This window comes from Dama dama, chromosome 12, assembly GCF_033118175.1.
Source record: "Dama dama isolate Ldn47 chromosome 12, ASM3311817v1, whole genome shotgun sequence".
Classification (NCBI taxonomy): Eukaryota; Metazoa; Chordata; class Mammalia; order Artiodactyla; family Cervidae; genus Dama; species Dama dama.
This window is the reverse complement of record NC_083692.1, coordinates 32,622,424-32,628,885: the sequence shown is the minus strand read 5'-3', so window position 1 is coordinate 32,628,885 and position 6,462 is coordinate 32,622,424. Positions and strand designations below refer to the sequence as shown.

The following is a 6,462-nucleotide window of genomic DNA, read 5'->3' as shown; positions in this document are numbered from 1 at the left end:
ACTGGTGTCATTATACAAAAAGGAAAATGCCATGTGAGAGAGAAATGGGAAAATGTAGCAACAGACCGAGACTGGAGTTAGGCACCAACAAACCAAAAACACCAAGGGTTGCTGCTGCCACAAGAAAGCGAAGAGAAAGAGGTAAAGAACAGACTCTTCAAGAGAGCCTTTAAGATCATGACTCTCCTTGCACCTTGACTTCAAGCTTCTAGCTTTCAGAATTGGGAGACAGTACATTTCTTTTAAGTCACTCAGTTTGGGGCACTTTGTTTATGGCAGCTTTAAGAAACCAATACAGCCTTCTTAATTCACTAATTTTCAACACATTTATTGAACATCTGCCAGATAACTAATTTAGGTGCTTGAGATACATTGGAGAACAAAGACAAAAATCCTGCCTTTGTGGACCTACGTTCCAAGGATGTGGTGAAAGTAAAGCAAATAATAACAAAAGAAGATATCTTCTATAGAAAAAAAAAATGTAGGATGAGGTGAATGGGGGGGGGGCTAATTGCCAATTAGAATAGGGTGATTGAGGGGCTTATAATGACTCAGACAAATTAGGCAAGTGCGACACAAGAAATGTATTTGGCCTCTGCCTGTAGTTTTTGACACAGGGCTCCTAAAATCCTTGTGTTAGGAGCAGCTTACACAGAGCTGCTAAATCCCTTAGAATTTCCTGGGTAATAGAAGTGCCTTTTGTACTTCTCACCAAAAGGTGACTCTTGGAGGGCTTTTGGATGACTTTAGGGTGAGAGCTGGTCACCAGAGTCTTAAGTGATGTTTTGAAGGAGAACTTTTCAGCTCCACCCCTGCCTGCCCCATCTTCTAGGGAGAGGACAGGGTTTCGCCATTGAGTCAATAATTGGTCATGCCTGTGTGATGAAGTCTCCATAAAAATCCCTATCATACAGGATTCACAGAGCTTCCAGAATGGTGAAAATGTTCAGGTGCTGGGAGAGTGGCATGTTCCTTCCCCATATCTTGCCTTAAGCATCTCTCCTGCTTAGCTCTTCCTGAGTTGTATCCTATATAATACAACAGGAATAAGTAAACTTTTCGAGTTCTGTGAGCCCTTCTAGGAAATGAACAAACCTCAGCAGAGACCGTGGGAACCCCTGATTTATGGTGGGTTGGTCACAAATTGGGGAGGCCTGGACGTGGAATCCGCATTTCATAGAACATTCACTTTAGACAAGTTGGTCCCAGTCCCAGTCAGAACACTGAACAGCTTTTTGTCCTAAATGAATGACTTTATCAGTTTCAGCTTTATCCCTCCTTTAGTCTGCTTTTCCCTATAGATAAGATTTATTTACATCAAAGAATGGCCCCTGCTTCCTGGGAACACCAGAAATCCAGAAGGCGCCCTCGTTTCCTTAGACCCTCTCCCAAATTCCCTGACTAAAACATACATCCTGTAGTAGATTCTAACACTCTCTTACTGAGACACCCCACAGGTCTCCCTCGCTGCAAGGGGTTGTAAGTCAAACTTGTTCAACTACAGGAGTTTGTTTTTTGGTCTTTGGCTGAAGGGCATTGTCACGTGGGAGAAGAGAATGGTGAGCTTGGGCCTCTGTGGGGTAACTTGCTCCAAAAAGGAAGAGAAATACGGTAAAATGGTAGCTTGCAGGGAAACTAGGTCAAAGTTTTTCGTTTTGTTTTAAGATAGAGAATTAACAGCATGTTTGTATGTTGAGGGGGAAAACCGAGAGAGACAAACTGGTCCTTTAGTAGGAGGAAAGCTAGCAGATAACACGCGGCGTACGGGAAATAGTAATTCAGGTTGGGGCCTGCGCCCTTCACCTACAGCGGCCGGTGAGTGAGATCCCGGAACGGGACTGGCTGTGGTGCGCATGTTCTCTTCCTGATTATTTCAAAGTTCTTAGTGGAGAGGGTAAAAAAACGGAAGTCCTACATTCCATAATACTTAGTAATAATTGCCCTTTCGAAGTTTCACATCTCAGTTCTTTTGTGCTTTCGTTTCAAAGAGCCTCCCCTTTAACGGAATGTTAACTTGCTAATATCTATCCAACTGGATGGAGAGATTCCAAATAAGTCCCACGAACAGTGGAAGAAAACCTGATAGTGCCCTGGTTCTCACAACAGCATGGAACATTTCTCACTGTATATTTCTCCAGAAGACATTTCCCCATCCCTACCCCAGGAAAGCCCTATATTGAGAAGAAAAAACGTAAACTAAACGAGAGAGAACTTCGAAGTCCTCCGACTCCCTCCTTTTCCGTGGCATCGCTTAAGTTTTGGAAAAGTTGCCAGTATTGAGGCTCCTGATTTTATTCCGATTAAATAAAAAACCGCCCTCTCACAGCAATAATGCAGGAAGGCACAGTAACACAGAAAATCAATTTCAACTGTAAACATTGGCCGTTTCGGTTTCCTTGGTGAAGGAGGAGCTAGGAAGGGATAGGAAAAAGGAATAGGAACGTGTTCCTTTAAGTACGCAAGCGCAATTTGAGAACTCTTTAATTTGCAAACTCGTCTTTTTTCCAGAGATTTGGCTAATATTGACAGTATCTAAAAGCGGTTAAGAAAAAACCCTTGTGTGTTACAATGCTGTGGAGACCTCTGAATGTTAAAGAAAAGTAAAAAACCAAAAGCACAATCTGCGCCCAACGTGGGGCTCGAACCCACGACCCTGGGATTAAGAGTCCCATGCTCTACCGACTGAGCTAGCCGGGCACCTGTGCTAAGAGCTTGATTTTTCTCCTCTTAAAGTGTTTTACTATATTTGATTTTTTTTTTTTTTTGTTTGTTTCTTTATACTTCTTTTTTGATATTAAAAAAATTTATGTCATGCTATGAAATGTTAACTTCCAAACTGGTTTTAAAAATTCTTTAAAACAATTGTTTAACTGTACTTATATTTAGTAATTTTTTAGCGTGGGTGTATCACAAGAGCACTGAAGAGTTACGTGTCTGTCACTACAGAAACACTGAATCTTTTTTCTGAAGTGTTTAAAAATATTTACGACCCAATAAGTTGTCTTCTTTACATAAACACGTATCAAGACTGTTCACTTTCTATCGAATGCCATAATGAATTCCTACCATTTTGGACGTAGCATGAATACAAAGTTTTTAATGAAGTTAGTTACACACGCGGAAGAACAGTGGAGCTTACTTATTTCCCTTTAATATGATCTAGTCAAGGAAAGCTAAATTGAGGAAGAGGAAACCGGTTCAGTTAAAATTAGCCCCCTTTCCCATAACTGCCTGACAATTCAGAGAGAGGACCTTCAGAAGCTGTTATTACACATCCCTCACAAAAGACAGGCCGAGAGGAAAGGATTGTAGAGTCTGAGTCTTATGGTAAAGAATTAAATCTAGGAGAAAAGAACTAATTTTGATCAAATTATGACAAGCTAAGATAATGGAATAATCTACAGAAATATATATATTCTGAGATACTAGTGCAGTTCTCTAGATAAGGAAATCTGCAGATTTCTGTGATGGGAGTGGTGTCTATTCTACTGCTCAGAACAGCAAGATAAAACCTAATTGTAAACCTGAGAGTCACAAAGAATTCTTAGGGATAGTAATTTCTGAAACCCTAAAACACAGAATTTACAAGTTAAACACATTGGGCATCATGTTTCCAGGGCTATTTTATTTAAAACTGAGTAATAAAGTATGGCATAAACTATGTTTAGATTCCTCAAAGTGCCCCTAGGATTTAAGCAGAATATTTAAAATTTTCAAGCTTGAAATATTAATGCAGTTATTCACCAACAATTTTTTTTTCTTGCATTTGCAAATTCTGGTGTATTGTAACAATTTTATAACTTGGCAGAATGTACCTGGGAAGTGAATTTGTATTTATTTGCATTCTCAACACAATTATTAAGTACCTACCATGTGCAAAGCACTATTCCACTAGACGGAAGTATACAGACTCTGATAACCTCAAAAGCCTTATCACCCTATAAGAAAAATATATGCGTAGATTACATATTGATTTTATATGCACTATTTCCAAAAGTAACTTAAAGTAATTAAAACACATCCATACTCACACCTTTTAAGTTTTCTAATGAATCAGGCAAACAATCACGAACCTTAGACCATAACTCAATGCATTTTTCCAAGGTACGAGATAAATCAACAATCCAGTCCCCACATAAACAGTTCATCTGATAATGGGTTCAGAAAGAGCTCCAAATTCACAATTGTTAATGAATACACAGTAGGCCCTAGGCACTCAAATTGTGTTTATCACATACAAACAGGAAAGTTAATTAAGGGTTTCACTGGATCTTTAAACAAGTTTGGAGTACTTGTAGTTTACCTTCAAGGTGAACCGTCCTAGGACTATACTCTAGCTTTCTTCAGCATTTTCTTGGCCTCAAACCCGCATCTGTCTTCTGCATTGGTAGGCGAGTTCTTTACTAGTAACACCTGGGAAGAAGTCTTTTCTTGGCCTGCTGCTGCTGCTGCTAAGTTGCTTCAGTCGTGTCCGACTCTGTGCGATCCCTTAGACGGCAGCCCACCAGGCTCCGCTGTCCCTGGGATTCTCCAGGCAAGAACACTGGAGTGGGCTGCCATTTCCTTCTCCAGTGCATGAAAGTGAAAAGTGAAAGTGAAGTTGCTCAGTCGTGTCCAACTCTTTGACCCCATGGACTGCAGCCCACCAGGTTCCTCTGCCCATGGGATTTTCCAGGCAGGAGTACTGGAGTGGGTTGCCCTTGCCTTCTCCGTTTCTTGGCCTACAGTGGTCTAACTCAGGACCCTTCATGAAAAAATTGCAACTAGGATATTTCAGTGAGGGTTAGACAAATTAAACTGCTAGTCTTCCAAGTATATCCATATCCTTTTTATCCATTTATTCATGAATAAAAACTTTTAATTATAATGCTTCATTAACAGGAAGAAGCAATTGAATTTCCTTTTCCCTTTACTTTCTACTTTTAATTTTTCAGCAAGCCTGCACATCTAAAATCCATCAACATATTTCCATCTCCACTGCGACGACTCTACTCACTCTCCATTACTGCTTGCACACTGGATTGCAAGATTTCTAACCATTCTCTATATTTTTATTCTTCCCTGTATTTATTTTTCTCCACACAGAAGCAAGAGACTTCATTTAATAATCATATCATTCTGCTTAAAAACTGCTAATAATCTCATAGTATAATGCCAATAAAGCATAGACGTCTCTGTGCTTCTACTCTTTCATACATTTATCATTCTCCATATAGAAGCAAGAGACTTCATTTAATAATTATATCATTCTGCTTACAGAACTGTGATGATCTCATAGTATAAAGCCAAAAGAAAAGAGAAAAATTAGAAAATCACCATTTGGAAACCATCATCATAGTAAGACTCATTGGATATTATAATTAGTGGGTAAAAGGTGGAGGGATAGTAGGATATTTACATAGTCTCCAGGTATTTCTGCATAAGATATTTATAAATTACAAAGGCCAAAAGTGAAACCACAGTGAAGAAATCTAAAGCAAGTGATCAAAGTTAACATCATCACTAAAAAAAAAAAAAATCATCACTAGTGGAACAAATTGACACAATGTGCCTCTTAACATAAGGTTCTAACATGAATAGAACATTACTTTGTGGCATTCCTGACAAAAATGCATTTATCCAAATTGAATCATGAAAAACAGTATACAAACCTATACTGTGGAATATCATATAAAGTAAATGTTTTTCGTCAATGGTATTAATGCCATGAAATCGAAAGAAATATTAACAGTATTTTCCAGATTCAAGGAGACTAGAGACATGACAACTGAATACAAAACGTGATCTTGGATTTTCTTTTGCTGTGAAGGGCATTATTGAGGGATTTGCCAAAATCTGTAAACAAAGTCTGTAGATTTAAAAAAAAAAAAAAAAGGAATGGTAATTTTCTGATTTTCACAGTTATAGTGTGGATATGTAAAATGATGTTCTTTTTGGGGAAATACACACGTAAGTATTTAGCAGTTTAAAAAATGCTGACGGCTTTCCATTTAAAATCATATTAAAATTCGAACCATTATGAAATCTGATTCCATATCCACCTCTCTGATTTCATCTGTCACTTTCCCCTTCTTAAGGCCATACGGACCTGACAGTTCCTATAATAAGACAAGTTTATACTGAAATAACAATCCCAAATCTCAATTTAAGTATCACCCATTCGGAAAGTCATTCCTTAAGTAACAGGTTTAAAGTTCAAACTTCCATTGTCTCTCTTTTTTAACCAAAAGGTGCAACTATTTGCCTATTTACTCTCCGTTGCCTGTTTCTTCTCATTGAGTGTAAAGGATGAGGTCCTGTCTTTCATCGCTACATCAGCAGGGTGTAACTTGAGTACTTGGGACATACAGCGCTCAACAAATAATATTTAATCAATCTTATCCTTAATTCTACTAGAGTTATACAAAGAGTACTAATCCTGTAAAATTACGACCTAAGCCCAGAGGTAATACCCTTAGAAAG

The 6,462-nt window shown here is 38.5% G+C and overlaps 1 non-coding gene across 1 annotated transcript; it reads right to left on the bottom strand.

The window, feature by feature from the left end:
- Positions 1-2,624: 2,624 nt before the first annotated feature.
- On the bottom strand, positions 2,625-2,697 carry TRNAK-CUU (transfer RNA lysine (anticodon CUU)). Its single transcript has one exon. It is a non-coding gene; the product is annotated as a tRNA-Lys (tRNA).
- Between the last annotated feature and the right edge of the window lie 3,765 nt (positions 2,698-6,462).